Below are 20,183 nucleotides of genomic sequence, written 5' to 3'. Positions count from 1 at the left end.
AGAGGAGACAGTGAGCGAGGAGCATAGAACGGCGGGTTAGGATGAGAGCTTACACTCTATAGGGGAGGGACAGACAGGAGTGGGGACAGTGACCGAGGAGCATAGAGTGGTGGGTTATAAATTCTATAGGGGAAGGACAAACAGACGGGTGACACAGAGGAGGCAGTGAGCAAGGATCATAGAGCATTGGGTTAGGATCAGTGCTTACACTCTATAGGGGAGGGACAGACAGGGGTGACACAGAGGAGACAGTGAGTGAGGAGCATAGAGTGGTGGGTTATAAATTCTATAGGGGAGGGACAAACAGACGGGTGACACAGAGGAGAGACAGTGAGTGAGGAGCGTAGAGCGGTGGATTAGGATGAGACCTTACACTCTATTGGGGAGGGACAGACAGGGGTGACACAGAAGAGACAGTGGTCAAAGAACAGAGTGGGGGATTAGGATGAGGGCGTATAAATTCTATAGGGGAGGGACAAACAGACAGGGGTGAAACAGAGAAGACAGTGAGTGAGGAGCATAGAACGGTGGGTTAGGATGAGACCTTACACTCTATTGGGGAGGGACAGACAGGGGTGACACAGAGGAGACAGTGAGCGAGGAGCATAGAGCGGTGGGTTAGGATGAGAGCTTACACGCTATAGGAGAGGAACAGACAGGGGTGACACAGAGGAGACAGTGAGCGAGGAGCATAGTGCGGTGGGTTAGGATGAGAGCTTACACGCTATAGGGGAGGGACAGACAGGGGTGACACAGAGGAGACAGTGAGTGAGGAGCATAGTGCGGTGGGTTAGGATGAGAGCTTACACGCTATAGGGGAGGGACAGACAGGGGTGACACAGAGGAGAGACAGTGAGCGAGGAGCATAGAGGGGTGGGTTAGTATGAGAGCTTACACTCTATAGGGGAGGGACAGACAGACAGACAGGGGTGACACAGAGGAGACAATGAGCGAGGAGCATAGAACGGTGGATTAGGATAAGAGCTTACACTCTATAGGGGAGGGACAGACAGGGGTGACACAGAGGAGACAGTGAGCGAGGAGCAAAGAGCGGTGGGTTAATATGACAGCTTACACTCTATAGGGGAGGGACAGACAGACAGGGGTGACACAGGAGACAGTGAGCGAGGAGCAAAGAGCGGTGGGTTAGTATGAGAGCTTACACTCTATAGGGGAGGGACTGACAGACAGGGGTGACACAGAGGAAATAATACGCAGGGAAAAAATGCAGAGGAAATGTGGGATACTCTAAAAAAGGTGCTTGATTCACTAACTATTGAATACATTCCTAAAGTAACTAAAGGTAAATTCAACAAAAAAAAGCCACCATGGTTGGACAAAGAAGTAAGGTCAGCTATCAACAATAAAACCAGAGCCTTTAAATTCTATAAAAATAACTTGAATGAGGAGGCATTCGCAAAATACAAAGAATCAAACAAAACTTGTAAAGGGGTAATCAAAGCAGCTAAAATATTATATGAAGAGTGCATAGCCACTGAAAGCAAAAACAACCCAAAGAAATTTTTTAAATACATAAATAGTAAACGTTTAATTAAGGAAAACATAGGCCCACTAACTGATACTAGTGGAAAAAGTGTTACTGAGGACAAGGGAAAAGCAAAACTGTTAAATGAGTTCTTCTCATCAGTATTTACTAAGGGAGAGCAGACTGTGGAACGAACATTTACCACAAACGGGACAAATAAGCCAGATCTCATTGTGGATTTCACGCCGAAAGAAATAATACTGAGGCTAAGCAAACTCAAAACAAATAAGTCACCAGGGCCAGATGGGATTCATCCGAGGGTATTAATGGAATTAAGGGATGAACTAGCTACCCCCCTACATTATATCTTTAGCAAGTCACTATCGTCAGGTATAGTACCAAAAGATTGGAGAATAGCAGAGGTAGTGCCAATATTCAAAAAAGGAAAAAAGGAAGATCCAGCTAATTACAGACCCGTTAGTTTAACATCAATTGTGGGTAAACTATTTGAAGGATTTTTAAGGGATGGTATCCAGGAATATTTAGATCATCACCTTCTACTCAGTACTAACCAACATGGGTTCGTGAAAAATCGTTCATGCCAAACTAATCTACTAGGGTTCTATGAAGAGGTTAGCAAAAACCTCGATAATGGAAATGCTGTAGATGTGATTTTCCTAGATTTTGCTAAAGCATTTGATACTGTCCCACACAAGAGATTGATTAATAAAATGGAGAACCTAGGATTGGGTGAAAATATCTGCAGATGGGTAGGGAATTGGCTATGTAATAGAGAACAAAGAGTGGTTGTGAATGGTGCCGTATCAGATATGATACCGGTACTAAGTGGAGTGCCCCAGGGTTCGGTTTTGGGGCCCATTTTGTTTAACATTTTTATTAACGATATTGGGATAGGGTTACTCAGCAATGTATCCATCTTTGCGGACGATACAAAACTTAGCAAAGTCATCAAATCACCAGAAGATGTCACCATGCTTCAAAATGATCTTGCAATTCTAGATGAGTGGGCAAAAAAATGGAAGATGAGGTTCAATGTAGATAAATGTAAGGTTATGCACCTTGGGAGACACAACCAGTGTGCAAGTTACAACCTTAGCGGAGAGGAACTGGGTAATTCCATACTTGAAAAGGATCTAGGAGTCCAAATAGACAGCAATCTAGGATGTAGTGCCCATTGTAATGTAGCTACAAAAAAGGCCAACAAAATTCTGGCATGTATTAAGAGGGGAATGGAAACTAGGGACTCAAGGGTAATTATGCCACTATATAAAGCATTGGTGAGACCTCACCTAGAGTACGGAGTACAGTTCTGGGCCCCACACTATAAAAAGGACATCATAGAATTAGAAAAAGTCCAAAGGCGAGCAACAAAGCTTATTAGGGGAATGGAGAATTTAAGCTACGGGGAGAGATTAAGCAATTTGGGACTATTTACATTAGAAAAGAGACGTTTAAGGGGGGACATGCTCAACATGTACAAGTATATCAAGGGCCAATATAAGGAACTGTCACACACCCTATTTTCTACTAGAAAGGAATCTAGGACGCGAGGGCATGAGTATAGATTAGAAGAAAAAAGATTTCATTCAGCTAGTAGAAAGAATTTCTTTACGGTCAGAACAGTCAAACTCTGGAACTCTCTTCCCAGAGAGGTGGTAACGGCTGGCTCATTAAATGCGTTCAAGGCAAAGTTGGACAAACATTTACTGGAGAAAAACATCCATGGGTACAAATAAGAAATATAATTTGTCTGTAAAATACCAGAACCAACCAAATCAGCAATGGATATCTATACCAGGTTGAACTAGATGGACGCAAGTCTTTTTTCAGCCTTACCTACTATGTTACTATGTTACTATGTAGAGGAGACAGTGAGCGAGGAGCATAGAGCGGCGGGTTAGGATGAGAGCTTACACTCTATAGGGGAGGGACAGACAGGAGTGGGGACAGTGACCGAGGAGCATAGAGTGGTGGGTTATAAATTCTATAGGGGAAGGACAAACAGACGGGTGACACAGAGGAGAGACAGTGAGCAATGATCATAGAGCATTGGGTTAGGACCAGTGCTTACACACTATAGGGGAGGGACAGATAGGGGTGACACAGAGGAGACAGTGAGCGAGGAGCATAGAGCTGTGGGTTATAAATTCTATAGGGGAGGGACAAACAGACGGGTGACACAGAGGAGAGACAGTGAGCGAGGAGTATAGAGAGGTGGGTTAGGATGAAAGCTTACACTCTATAAGGGAGGGACAGACAGACTGGGGTGACACAGAGGAGACAGTGAGTGAGGAGCATAGAGCGGTGGGTTAGGATGAAAGCTTACACTCTATAAGGGAGGGACAGACAGGGGTGACACACCCAGTTACACAGTGACTTCTATATGCGAGCTGACATCCCAGTTACACAGTGACCCCCATATGGGGTTGACTTGGGTGACCAACTCATCCATTTAATCCAGGACACATTAATTACACAGGTTCTGTGGCTGGCTTTCACCTGGTTTTAAACTGCCACAGAAACTGTGTAATTAATGTGTCCCGGATTAAAGGGATGAGTTGGTCACCCTAGGGCTGACACCCCAATTACACAGTGACCCCCCTATGTGGTCTGACGCCCCAGTTACACAGTGACCCCCATATGCGGGCTGACGCCCCAGTTACACAGTGACCCCCATATGCGGGCTGACGCCCCAGTTACACAGAGGCCCCTACATGCGGGCTGACACCCCAGTTACACAATGACCCCTATATTTGGACTGACACTCTGTTACACAGCGACCCCGTTATGCAGGCTGACATCCCAGTTACACAGTGACTTCTATTTGCGAGCTGACATCCCAGTTACCAATTGACCCCTTTTGCGGACTGACACCGCATGGCCCCCCCCATATGAGGGCTGACAACCCAGCTACACAGTGACCCCTCCACATATGAGGGCTGACAACCCAGTTACACAGTGACCCCCCCCCCCCCATATGAGGGCTGACAACCCAGTTACACAGTGACCCCCCCCCCCATATGAGGGCTGACAACCCAGTTACACAGTGACCCCCCCCCCCCATATGTGGGCTGACACCCAGTTACACAGCGACCCCCAGTTACCCCCATATGCCGGCTGACACCCAGTTACATATTGACCCCCTTTGCGGACTGACACCGCAGTTACACAGTGACCCCCCATATGCGGGCTGACGCTCCAGTTACATAGTGACCCCCCATATGCAGGCTGACACCACAGTTACATAGTGACCCCCCATATGCGGGCTGACACCACAGTTACCCCCTTATGAGGGCTGATACACCAGTTACGGTGTGACTCCCATATGCAGGCTTATGCTCCAGGTACATAATGACCCCAGGTAGAGAGAGGGGAACGGGCCAGCCTCAGGATTTAGGGTTCCCTACCTGACCCTCTCCTTCAGGGAGAGAATGCTCTCTTCCTGGGCTTCCCAGGTAATGTATGATTGCCAGCACCTGTGTTGATACCTTTCTTATAAGTTACCTAGCTCCCCACAGGTGCTGGCAATCCTACATTATCCATACCTCCCAGCATGCCCCTCTCCAGGAGGACACAATGCTCTGTTCCTGGGCTTCCCAGGTAATGTATGATTGCCAGCACCTGTGGTGACACCTTTCTTATCAGTTACCCAGCTCCCCACAGGTGCTGGCAATCCTACATTATCCATACCTCCCAGCATGCCCCTCTCCAGGAGGACACAATGCTCTGTTCCTGGGCTTCCCAGGTAATGTATGATTGCCAGCCCCTGTGGTGACACCTTTCTTATCAGTTACCTACCTCCCCACAGGTGCTGGTAATCATACATTATCCAATACTCCCAGCATGCCCCTCTCCAGGAGAACACAATGCTCTGCTTCTGGGCTTCCCTGGTGATGTAGGATTGCCAGCCCCTGTGGTGACACCTTTCTTATCAGTTACCTAGCTCCCCACAGGTGCTGGCAATCCTACATTATCCATACCTCCCAGCATGCCCCTCTCCAGGAGGACACAATGCTCTGCTCCTGGGCTTCCCTGGTAATGTATGATTGCCAGCACCTGTGGTGACACCTTTCTTATCAGTTACCTAGCTCCCCACAGGTGCTGGCAATCATACATTATCCATACCTACCAGCATGCCCCTCTCCAGGAGGACACAATGCTCTCTTCCTGGGCTTCCCAGGTAATGTATGATTGCCAGCACCTGTGGTGACACCTTTCTTATCAGTTACCTGCCTCCTCACAGGTGTTTGCAATCGTACATTACCAGGGAAGCCCAGGAACAGCGCATTGTGTCCTCCTGGAGAGGGGCATGCTGTGAGGTATGGATAATGTAGGATTACCAGCACCTGTGAGGTAGGTAACTGATAAGAAAGGTGTCACCACAGGTGCTGGCAATCATACATTACCTGGGAAGCCCAGCAAGAGAGCATTGTGTCCTCCTGGAGAGGGGCATGCTGGTAGGTATGGATAATGTATGATTGGCAGCACCTGTGGGGAGCTAGGTAACTGATAAGAAAGGTGTCACCACAGGTGATGGCAATCATACATTACCGGGGAAGCCCAGGAGCAGAGCATTGTGTCCTCCTGGAGAGGGGCATGCTGGGAGGTATGGATAATGTATGATTGCCAGCACCTGTGAGGAGCTGGGTAACTAATAAGAAAGGTGTCACCACAGGTGCTGGCAATTCGGGTGGCCAATCCCGGGATCGGCGGGATCCCGGGATTTGGCCCCTAAAATGCCGGGATTTCAATCCCGGGATTGGAGTTTCCAATCCCGGGATTAGACTGCGCATGCGCAGTCTAATGCCGGGCAGCGTCTGAGCTAGTGCTCAGACGCTGCCCGGCTTCTCCCGTCCCGGGCAGCGCGGCTCTGCGCAGCGTGACGGCGTCAGAGGTCACGCTGCGCAGGCCACACAAACAACCGCCTCATCCATGCGCGCCGCGCTGACCTCCGGCCGCCTCGACGATACCGCCCACCCACCCAGGCTGCCTGCACTCGCCATTTACCGGACCCCAAAGCTTCGCCCGATGAACCAGCCTGCCACCAACCTAGGCTGCATCCTCCTCCATGCCCACCGGCCCAGCCGCACCACAATTGTAAGTAAATATGCGGGCGGCCGGGGCGGGAATTATGTATAGGAAGCCAATCCCGGGATTGGGCATTTTTCAATCCCGAATCCCGGGATTGAAAAAATGCCCCGGGATTGGCTTCCCTACTGGCAATCCTACATTACCAGGGAAGCCCAGCAACAGAACATTTTCTCCCGGGACTATGTAAAAAACGGACCCGGACTGCACTCCGGACCGCCGGACAGGACATCAAAATCTGCAGCCCGGAGCTTGTAGGGTCCGGTCCGGGGGGTGTCCTGTCCAGGGGTGTATTGTCCGTGTGGGGGCGGGGGGGGTGAGGGGTCCCTGTGATAGCTATCACCAGGGTCATGGGGAGGGGAGATTACAGCTTCCCGTGTGGTCCGGACCGTCCGGTTTTTCTACATGCCCGGACCAAACAGGGAGGCTTTATTCTCCCCCTCCTCCTCTACCTGGTGACAGGTGTCACAGGCAAGAACCCCCGACAGGACACCCCCCGGACCGGACGCTACAAGCGCTCCAAAATGCAGAGTTTGATGTCTGGTCCGGGGGTTTTGTCCTGGTCCGGTTTTCACCCATAAGGGAGGTATGGACCCTTTTCTCCCATATGGAGAGGGTCAGGTAGACAACTCTGTTAAGTTTGACCATAACAGAAACAAACCACAAGTCTTCCATAGGGGGCAACAGTGCCACAGAGCAGGAGAACAATAGCGATACGCCCCACACTGATAAAGGGAAAGATCGCCGAGACACTCCACTTTCTGCCCTGCCCCGCCCCCGTACACTGTTGCCTCTGCGCGCGAAAGGCACCGGATTCCCCGACACGAATGTATGGAAGTAAATACGTCGCATGTAAATGATGTCATAATTTATAGCCACGCCTCGCCGTCATCACGGTACAAACCCGCGCATGCGTTTAACGCGTGACCAACGTAACTGCAGGTTGCCAAGGAAACGTGGGGAAACAGCTTCATCTCTTCCTTGATCCTCCCGGCATCCACTGCGGCCACAGCACCGGAGACCGATACCTGGAGAGAACCGGCGCCGGTACAAACCTCCTTCTCTCTGTACTTTGTATTTGTGTATTTTATATATTAATATTATATATATTGTATACACACATGACATACCCATCTCCTAGCCACATTCACTGCATGCTGTATAGCCAATCACACTGACCCCTGCCCTGTGTACAGTATATACATCAGGGTTGCTTACCTAAACCTCTCCAGGAGGACACAATGCTCTGCTCCCGGGCTTCCCTGGTAATGTAGGATTGCCAGCACCTGTGGGGAGCTAGGTAACTGATAAGAAAGGTGTCACCACAGGTGCTGGCAATCATACATTACCAGGGAAGTCCAGGAACAGAGCATTGTGTCCTCCTGGAGAGGGGCATGCTGGGAGGTATGGATAATGTAGGATTGCCAGCACCTGTGAGGAGCTAGGTAACTGATAAGAAAGGTGTCACCACAGGTGCTGGCAATCATACATTACCAGGGAAGCCCAGGAACAGAGCATTGTGTCCTCCTGGAGAGGGGCATGCTGGGAGGTATGGATAACGTATGATTGCCAGCACCTGTGGGGAGCTAGGTAACTGATAAGAAAGGTGTCACCACAGGTGCTGGCAATCATACATTACCAGGGAAGCCCAGGAACAGAGCATTGTGTCCTCCTGGAGAGGGGCATGCTGGGAGGTATGGATAATGTAGGATTGCCAGCACCTGTGGGGAGCTAGGTAACTGATAAGAAAGGTGTCACCACAGGTGCTGGCAATCATACATTACCAGGGAAGCCCAGGAACAGAGCATTGTGTCCTCCTGGAGAGGGGCATGCTGGGAGGTATGGATAATGTATGATTGCCAGCACCTGTGGGGAGCTAGGTAACTGATAAGAAAGGTGTCACCACAGGTGCTGGCAATCATACATTACCAGGGAAGCCCAGGAGCAGAGCATTGTGTCCTCCTGGAGAGGGGCATGCTTCGAGGTATGGATAATGTATGATTGCCAGCACCTGTGGGGAGCTGGGTAACTGATAAGAAAGGTGTCACCACAGGTGCTGGCAATCATACATTAGCAGGGAAGTCCAGGAACAGAGCATTGTGTCCTCCTGGAGAGGGGCATGCTGGGAGGTATGGGTAATGTATGATTGCCAGCACCTGTGGGGAGCTGGGTAACTGATAAGAAAGGTGTCATCACAGGTGCTGGCAATCATACATTACCAGGGAAGCCCAGGAGCAGAGCATTGTGTCCCCCCTGGAGAGGGGCATGCTGGGAGGTATGGGTAATGTAGGATTGCCAGCACCTGTGGGGAGCTAGGTAACTGATAAGAAAGGTGTCACCACAGGTGCTGGCAATCATACATTTCCAGGGAAGTCCAGGAACAGAGCATTGTGTCCTCCTGGAGAGGGGCATGCTGGGAGGTATGGATAATGTCGGATTGCCAGCACCTGTGGGGAGCCAGGTAACTGATAAGAAAGGTGTCACCACAGGTGCTGGCAATCATACATTACCAGGGAAGCCCAGGAGCAGAGCATTGTGTCCTCCTGGAGAGGGGCATGCTGGGAGGTATGGATAATGTATGATTACCAGCACCTATGGCATACCTCCCAACAGTCCCGATTGTCAGGGCCTGTCCCGATGTCCCACCCGCGGACGGCAGTGTCCCGCGGTGTGGGGGGGCTGTTGGGAGTCCCCCCTGTCAGCTGCTAAGCAGCGGGGAATAAACGCTGTGCGCACGCGCACAGCGTCTATTCCCGCAGCCAAGGGGCTGGGGGCATGGCTAGAGGCTCACAGGGTCATGCCCCCATTGCGGCAAAATGGAGGCGTGGCCTCGCGGAAGAGCCGTGGGTATATACACTCACACCGACCCCTGCCCTGTATATGGTATATACACTCACAACGACCCATGTAATGTATACAGTATATACACTCACTCTGACCCCTTCCCTGTATACAGTATATACACTCACACCGACTCCTTCCCTGTATACTCCTTCCCTGTATATACCATCAGACTCACCCCTGCCCTGTATACAGTATATACACTCACACCGACCCCTACCCTGTATACCAGGGGTGGGGAACCTTTTTTGTTCCAAGGGCCGTTTGTATTGGTAAAAAATCATTCGGGGGCCATATGTAAAAAATTTCTCTGTACTTCTTTACTTTCACGGCGCCACTCTAGATAGGACAGATAGGATACTAGATAGGATACGATTTGTATGCGATTTGACATAAGATATCGCATAAGATATAGGATAGGACAGATAGGATACTAGATAGGATACGATTTGTATGCGATTTGACATAAGATATCGCATAAGATATAGGATAAGATTTACTATCCATTTCATTACCCCACTATCCACTAGGGCGTGGAGTTGATTTTATATAGCGTGGCGAGCGCAGCGAGCCACCGAGCCCGAAGCGTGGCGAGGGGACACGGATGTTGTTTGAAAGCAAGTCCCCAATATCGCATGCCATTTGCATGCAATTCCATAAAATACATTCCGTGTCCCCTCGCGGGGCTCGCTGCGCTCGCCACGCTTCGGGCTCGGTGGCTCGCTGCGCTCGCCACGCTATATAAAATCAACTCCACGCCCTAGTGGATAGTGGGGTAATGAAATGGATAGTAAATCTTATCCTATATCTTATGCGATATCTTATGTCAAATCGCATACAAATCGTATCCTATCTAGTATCCTATCTGTCCTATCTACTGGCGCCGTGAAAGTAAAGAAGTACCAATTTCTCTTACAAATTGTCCTGCTGCAGCCGCCCCACACTCCGGCGGCTGCCGCTATATAGGACTGACAGTCTCCCGCTGCTGCTGATTAAGAGGATTCTCGCGAGAACTACCGACCTCTCGCGAGAATTCCCCTGTACTTGACTCTCGGCAAAGCCGTCAGGGCCACGTAGACCAGCTACGGGGGCCGCATATGGCCCCCGGGCCTGAGGTTCCCCACCCCTGCTGTATACAGTTAATACCCTCAGACTCACCCCTACCCTGTATAGAGTATATACACAGACCCCTGCCCTGTATACAGTATATACACTCACAGGACCCCTACCCTGTATACAGTATATACCCTCACACTCACCCCTGCCCTGTATACAGTATATACCCTCACGCTCACCCCTGCCCTGTATACAGTATATACACTCACGCTGACCCCTTCCCTGTATACAGTATATACACTCACACCGACTCCTGCCCTGTATACAGTATATACACTCACACAGACCCCTGCCCTGTATACAGTATATACAACGACCCCTGCCCTGTATACAGTATACACTGACCTCTGCCCTGTATACAGTATATACACACACCAACCCCTGCCCTGTATACAGTATATACACTGACCCCTGCCCTGTATACAGTATACACTGACCCCTGCCCTGTATACAGTATATACACTGACCCATGTCCTGTATACAGTATATACAGTATACACTGACCCTGCCCTGTATACAGTATATACACTGACCCATGTCCTGTATACAGTATATACACTGACCCCTGCCCTGTATACAGTATATACACTGACCCCTGCCCTGTATTCAGTATATACACTCACACCAACCCCTGCCCTGTATACAGTATATACACTGACCCCTGCCCTGTATACAGTATATACACTCACACCGACCCCTGCCCTGTATACAGTATATACACTGACCAATGTCCTATATACAGTATACACTGACCCCTGCCCTGTATATGCCCTCACACTGACCCCTGCCCTGTATACAGTATATACACTGACCCCTGCCCTGTATACAGTATATACTCACACAGACCCCTGCCCTGTATACAGTATATGCCCTCATACTGACCCATGTAATGTATATACACTCATTCTGACCCCTGCCCTGTATACAGTATATACACTCACTCTGACCCCTGCCCTGTATTCAGTATATACACTCACACCAACCCCTGCCCTGTATACAGTATATACACTGACCCCTGCCCTGTATACAGTATATACTCACACCGACCCCTGCCCTGTATACAGTATATACACTCACTGACCCCTGCCCTGTATACAGTATATACACTGACCCCTGCCCTGTATACAGTATATACTCACCCCGACCCCTGCCCTGTATACAGTATGTGCCCTCATACTGACCCTGCCCTGTATATTGTATATACACTCACACTGACCCCTGTATACAGTATATACACTGACCCCTGCCCTGTATACAGTATATACACTGACCCATGTCCTATATACAGTATACACTGACCCCTGCCCGGTATACAGTATATACACTCACACCAACCCCTGCCCTGTATACAGTATATACTGACCCATGTCCTATATACAGTATACACTGACCCCTGCCCTGTATACAGTATATACACTCACACCAACCCCTGCCCTGTATACAGTATATACACTGACCCCTTCCCTGTATACAGTATATACACTCACACCGACTCCTTCCCTGTATATACCATCAGACTCACCCCTGCCCTGTATACAGTATATACACTCACACCGACCCCTACCCTGTATACCAGGGGTGGGGAACCTTTTTTGTTCCATGGGCCGTTTGTATTGGTAAAAAATCATTCGGGGGCCATATGTAAAAAATTTCTCTGTACTTCTTTACTTTCACGGCGCCACTCTAGATAGGACAGATAGGATACTAGATAGGATACGATTTGTATGCGATTTGACATAAGATATCGCATAAGATATAGGATAGGACAGATAGGATACTAGATAGGATACGATTTGTATGCGATTTGACATAAGATATCGCATAAGATATAGGATAAGATTTACTATCCATTTCATTACCCCACTATCCACTAGGGCGTGGAGTTGATTTTATATAGCGTGGCGAGCGCAGCGAGCCACCGAGCCCGAAGCGTGGCGAGGGGACACGGATGTTGTTTGAAAGCAAGTCCCCAATATCGCATGCCATTTGCATGCAATTCCATAAAATACATTCCGTGTCCCCTCGCGGGGCTCGCTGCGCTCGCCACGCTTCGGGCTCGGTGGCTCGCTGCGCTCGCCACGCTATATAAAATCAACTCCACGCCCTAGTGGATAGTGGGGTAATGAAATGGATAGTAAATCTTATCCTATATCTTATGCGATATCTTATGTCAAATCGCATACAAATCGTATCCTATCTAGTATCCTATCTGTCCTATCTGTCCTATCTAGTGGCGCCGTGAAAGTAAAGAAGTACCAATTTCTCTTACAAATTGTCCTGCTGCAGCCGCCCCACACTCCGGCGGCTGCCGCTATATAGGACTGACAGTCTCCCGCTGCTGCTGATTAAGAGGATTCTCGCGAGAACTACCGACCTCTCGCGAGAATTCCCCTGTACTTGACTCTCGGCAAAGCCGTCAGGGCCACGTAGACCAGCTACGGGGGCCGCATATGGCCCCCGGGCCTGAGGTTCCCCACCCCTGCTGTATACAGTTAATACCCTCAGACTCACCCCTACCCTGTATAGAGTATATACACAGACCCCTGCCCTGTATACAGTATATACACTCACAGGACCCCTACCCTGTATACAGTATATACCCTCACACTCACCCCTGCCCTGTATACAGTATATACCCTCACGCTCACCCCTGCCCTGTATACAGTATATACACTCACGCTGACCCCTTCCCTGTATACAGTATATACACTCACACCGACTCCTGCCCTGTATACAGTATATACACTCACACTGACCCCTTCCTTGTATACAGTATATACACTCACACAGACCCCTGCCCTGTATACAGTATATACAACGACCCCTGCCCTGTATACAGTATACACTGACCTCTGCCCTGTATACAGTATATACACACACCAACCCCTGCCCTGTATACAGTATATACACTGACCCCTGCCCTGTATACAGTATACACTGACCCCTGCCCTGTATACAGTATACACTGACCCCTGCCCTGTATACAGTATATACACTGACCCATGTCCTGTATACAGTATATACAGTATACACTGACCCTGCCCTGTATACAGTATATACACTGACCCATGTCCTGTATACAGTATATACACTGACCCCTGCCCTGTATACAGTATATACACTGACCCCTGCCCTGTATTCAGTATATACACTCACACCAACCCCTGCCCTGTATACAGTATATACACTGACCCCTGCCCTGTATACAGTATATACACTCACACCGACCCCTGCCCTGTATACAGTATATACACTGACCAATGTCCTATATACAGTATACACTGACCCCTGCCCTGTATATGCCCTCACACTGACCCCTGCCCTGTATACAGTATATACACTGACCCCTGCCCTGTATACAGTATATACTCACACAGACCCCTGCCCTGTATACAGTATATGCCCTCATACTGACCCATGTAATGTATATACACTCATTCTGACCCCTGCCCTGTATACAGTATATACACTCACTCTGACCCCTGCCCTGTATTCAGTATATACACTCACACCAACCCCTGCCCTGTATACAGTATATACACTGACCCCTGCCCTGTATACAGTATATACTCACACCGACCCCTGCCCTGTATACAGTATGTGCCCTCATACTGACCCTGCCCTGTATATTGTATATACACTCACACTGACCCCTGTATACAGTATATACACTGACCCCTGCCCTGTATACAGTATATAAACTCACAACAACCCCTGCCCTGTATACAGTATATACACTCACTGACCCCTGCCCTGTATACAGTATATACACTGACCCCTGCCCTGTATACAGTATATACTCACACCGACCCCTGCCCTGTATACAGTATGTGCCCTCATACTGACCCTGCCCTGTATATTGTATATACACTCACACTGACCCCTGTATACAGTATATACACTGACCCCTGCCCTGTATACAGTATATACACTGACCCATGTCCTATATACAGTATACACTGACCCCTGCTCGGTATACAGTATATACACTCACACCAACCCCTGCCCTGTATACAGTATATACAACGACCCCTGCCCTGTATACAGTATACACTGACCTCTGCCCTGTATACAGTATATACACACACCAACCCCTGCCCTGTATACAGTATATACACTGACCCCTGCCCTGTATACAGTATACACTGACCCCTGCCCTGTATACAGTATACACTGACCCCTGCCCTGTATACAGTATATACACTGACCCATGTCCTGTATACAGTATATACAGTATACACTGACCCTGCCCTGTATACAGTATATACACTGACCCATGTCCTGTATACAGTATATACACTGACCCCTGCCCTGTATACAGTATATACACTGACCCCTGCCCTGTATTCAGTATATACACTCACACCAACCCCTGCCCTGTATACAGTATATACACTGACCCCTGCCCTGTATACAGTATATACACTCACACCGACCCCTGCCCTGTATACAGTATATACACTGACCAATGTCCTATATACAGTATACACTGACCCCTGCCCTGTATATGCCCTCACACTGACCCCTGCCCTGTATACAGTATATACACTGACCCCTGCCCTGTATACAGTATATACTCACACAGACCCCTGCCCTGTATACAGTATATGCCCTCATACTGACCCATGTAATGTATATACACTCATTCTGACCCCTGCCCTGTATACAGTATATACACTCACTCTGACCCCTGCCCTGTATTCAGTATATACACTCACACCAACCCCTGCCCTGTATACAGTATATACACTGACCCCTGCCCTGTATACAGTATATACTCACACCGACCCCTGCCCTGTATACAGTATGTGCCCTCATACTGACCCTGCCCTGTATATTGTATATACACTCACACTGACCCCTGTATACAGTATATACACTGACCCCTGCCCTGTATACAGTATATAAACTCACAACAACCCCTGCCCTGTATACAGTATATACACTCACTGACCCCTGCCCTGTATACAGTATATACACTGACCCCTGCCCTGTATACAGTATATACTCACACCGACCCCTGCCCTGTATACAGTATGTGCCCTCATACTGACCCTGCCCTGTATATTGTATATACACTCACACTGACCCCTGTATACAGTATATACACTGACCCCTGCCCTGTATACAGTATATACACTGACCCATGTCCTATATACAGTATACACTGACCCCTGCTCGGTATACAGTATATACACTCACACCAACCCCTGCCCTGTATACAGTATATACACTGACCCATGTCCTATATACAGTATACACTGACCCCTGCCCTGTATACAGTATATACACTCACACCAACCCCTGCCCTGTATACAGTATATACACTCACACCAACCCCTGCCCTGTATACAGTATATACACTGACCCCTGCCCTGTATACAGTATATACACTCACACCAACCCCTGCCCTGTATACAGTATATACACTGACCCCTGCCCTGTATACAGTATATACACTGACCCCTGCCCTGTATACAGTATATACACTCACACTGACCCCTGCCCTGTATACAGTATATACACTCACACCAACCCCTGCCCTGTATACAGTATATACACTGACCCCTGCCCTGTATACAGTATATACACTCACACCAACCCCTGCCCTGTATACAGTATATACACTGACCCCTGCCCTGTATACAGTATATACACTGACCCCTGCCCTGTATACAGTATATACACTCACACTGACCCCTGCCCTGTATACAGTATATACACTCACACCAACCCCTGCCCTGTATACAGTATATACACTGACCCCTGCCCTGTATACAGTATATACACTCACACTGACCCCTGCCCTGTATACAATATATACACTCACACCAACCCCTGCCCTGTATACAGTATATACACTGACCCATGTCCTATATACAGTATACACTGACCCCTGCCCTGTATACAGTATATACACTCACACCAACCCCTGCCCTGTATACAGTATATACACTCACACCAACCCCTGCCCTGTATACAGTATATACACTGACCCCTGCCCTGTATACAGTATATACACTCACACCAACCCCTGCCCTGTATACAGTATATACACTGACCCCTGCCCTGTATACAGTATATACACTGACCCCTGCCCTGTATACAGTATATACACTCACACTGACCCCTGCCCTGTATACAGTATATACACTCACACCAACCCCTGCCCTGTATACAGTATATACACTGACCCCTGCCCTGTATACAGTATATACACTCACACCAACCCCTGCCCTGTATACAGTATATACACTGACCCCTGCCCTGTATACAGTATATACACTGACCCCTGCCCTGTATACAGTATATACACTCACACTGACCCCTGCCCTGTATACAGTATATACACTCACACCAACCCCTGCCCTGTATACAGTATATACACTGACCCCTGCCCTGTATACAGTATATACACTCACACTGACCCCTGCCCTGTATACAATATATACACTCACACCAACCCCTGCCCTGTATACAGTATATACACTGACCCATGTCCTGTATACAGTATATACACTGACCCCTGCCCTGTATACAGTATATACACTGACCCCTGCCCTGTATACAGTATGTACACTCACTGACCCCTGCCCTGTATACAGTATATACACTGACCCCTGCCCTGTATACAGTATATACACTCACACCGACCCCTGCCCTGTATACAGTATATACACTGACCCCTGCCCTGTATACAGTATATACACTCACACCGACTCCTGCCCTGTATACAGTATATACACTCACACTGACCCCTTCCTTGTATATACACTCACACAGACCCCTGCCCTGTATACAGTATATACAACGTCCCCTGCCCTGTATACAGTATATACACTCACACTGACCCCTGCCCTGTATACAGTATATACACTGACCCCTGCCCTGTATACAGTATATACACTGACCCCTGCCCTGTATACAGTATATACACTGACCTCTGCCCTGTATACAGTATATACACTGACCCCTGCCCAGTATACAGTATATACACTGACCCCTGCCCAGTATACAGTATATACACACACCAACCCCTGCCCTGTATACAGTATATACACTGACCCATGTCCTGTATACAGTATACACTGACCCCTGCCCTGTATACAGTATATACACTCACACTGACCCCTGCCCTGTATACAGTGTATACACTGACCCCTGCCCTGTATACAGTATATACACTGACCCATGTCCTGTATACAGTATATACAGTATACACTGACCCTGCCCTGTATACAGTATATACACTGACCCATGTCCTGTATACAGTATATACACTGACCCCTGCCCTGTATACAGTATCTACACTCACTGACCCCTGCCCTGTATTCAGTATATACACTGACCCCTGCCCTGTATACAGTATATACACTCACACCGACCCCTGCCCTGTATACAGTATATACACTGACCCATGTCCTATATACAGTATATACACTGACCCCTGCTCTGTATACAGTATATACACTGACCTCTGCCCTGTATTCAGTATATACACTCACACCAACCCCTGCCCTGTATACAGTATATACACTGACCCCTGCCCTGTATACAGTATATACACTCACACCAACCCCTGCCCTGTATACAGTATATACACTGACCCCTGCCCTGTATACAGTATATACACTGACCCCTGCCCTGTATACAGTATATACACTCACACTGACCCCTGCCCTGTATACAGTATATACACTCACACCAACCCCTGCCCTGTATACAGTATATACACTGACCCCTGCCCTGTATACAGTATATGCCCTCATACTGACCCTGCCCTGTATATTGTATATACACTCACACTGACCCCTGTATACAGTATATACACTGACCCCTGTATACAGTATATACACTCACACCAACCCCTGCCCTGTATACAGTATATACACTGACCCATGTCCTATATACAGTATACACTGACCCCTGCACTGTATACAGTATATACACTCACACCAACCCCTGCCCTGTATACAGTATATACACTGACCCCTGCCCTGTATACAGTATATACATTCACACCAACCCCTGCCCTGTATACAGTATATACACTGACCCCTGCCCTGTATACAGTATATACACTGACCCCTGCCCTGTGTACAGTATATACACTCACACCAACCCCTGCCCTGTATACAGTATATACACTGACCCATGTCCTGTATACAGTATATACACTGACCCCTGCCCTGTATACAGTATATACACTGACCCCTGCCCTGTATACAGTATATACACTGACCCCTGCCCTGTATACAGTATTTACACTGACCCCTGCCCTGTATACAGTATATACACTCACTGACCCCTGCCCTGTATACAGTATATACTTACACCGACCCCTGCCCTGTATACAGTATATACACTGACCCCTGCCCTGTATACAGTATATACACTGACCCATGTCCTATATACAGTATACACTGACCCCTGCCCTGTATACAGTATATACTCACACCGACCCCTGCCCTGTATACAGTATATACACTGACCCCTGCCCTGTATAGAGTATATACTCACACCGACCCCTGCCCTGTATACAGTATATGCCCTCATACTGACCCTGCCCTGTATATTGTATATACACTCACACTGACCCCTGTATACAGTATATACACTGACCCCTACCCTGTATACAGTATATACACTCACACCAACCCCTGCCCTGTATACAGTATATACACTGACCCCTGCCCTGTATACAGTATATACACTCACACCAACCCCTGACCTGTGTACAGTATATACACTGACCCCTGCCCTGTATACAGTATATACACTCACTGACCCCTGCCCTGTATACAGTATATAAACTCACACCAACCCCTGCCCTGTATGCAGTATATACACTGACCCCTGCCCTGTATACAGTATATACACTGACTCATGTCCTGTATACAGTATATACACTGACCCCTGCCCTGTATACAGTATATACACTGACCCCTGCCCTGTATACAGTATATACACTGACCCCTGCCCTGTATACAGTACATACACTGACCCCTGCCCTGTATACAGTACATACACTGACCCCTGCCCTGTATACAGTACATACACTGACCCATGTCCTGTATACAGTATATACACTGACCCCTGCCCTGTATACAGTATATACACTCACACCGACCCCTGCCCTGTATACAGTATATACACTGACCCCTGCCCTGTATACAGTATATACACTCACACCAACCCCTGCCCGGTATACAGTATATACACTGACCCCTGCCCTGTATACAGTATATACACTGACCCCTGCCCTGTATACAGTATATACACTCACACCAACCCCTGCCCTGTATACAGTATATACACTGACCCCTGCCCTGTATACAGTATATGCCCTCATACTGACCCTGCTTTATATATTGTATATACACTCACACTGACCCCTGTATACAGTATATACACTGACCCCTGCCCTGTATACAGTATATACACTCACACCAACCCCTGCCCTGTATACAGTATATACACTGACCCATGTCCTATATACAGTATACACTGACCCCTGCCCTGTATACAGTATATACACTCACACCAACCCCTGCCCTGTATACAGTATATACACTGACCCCTGCCCTGTATACAGTATATACACTGACCCCTGCCCTGTATACAGTATATA

At 48.4% G+C, this 20,183-nt stretch overlaps 1 protein-coding gene across 1 annotated transcript in view; it reads left to right on the top strand.

Annotated features, from left to right (window-relative positions):
• Window positions 1–7,390: 7,390 nt before the first annotated feature.
• MAPK15 (mitogen-activated protein kinase 15) overlaps window positions 7,391–20,183 on the top strand; it is a 124,990-nt gene continuing 112,197 nt past the window's right edge. The window contains 1 exon segment of the mRNA XM_083145064.1: window positions 7,391–7,642. The gene's annotated coding sequence lies outside the window, so the exon portion shown is untranslated.

Source organism: Crinia signifera, chromosome 5 (assembly GCF_055691185.1).
Source record: "Crinia signifera chromosome 5, ASM5569118v1, whole genome shotgun sequence".
In the NCBI taxonomy this organism is placed as follows: domain Eukaryota; kingdom Metazoa; phylum Chordata; class Amphibia; order Anura; family Myobatrachidae; genus Crinia; species Crinia signifera.
The sequence above is the reverse complement of the archived record's forward strand: the minus strand, read 5'-3'. Positions and strand labels throughout refer to the sequence as shown.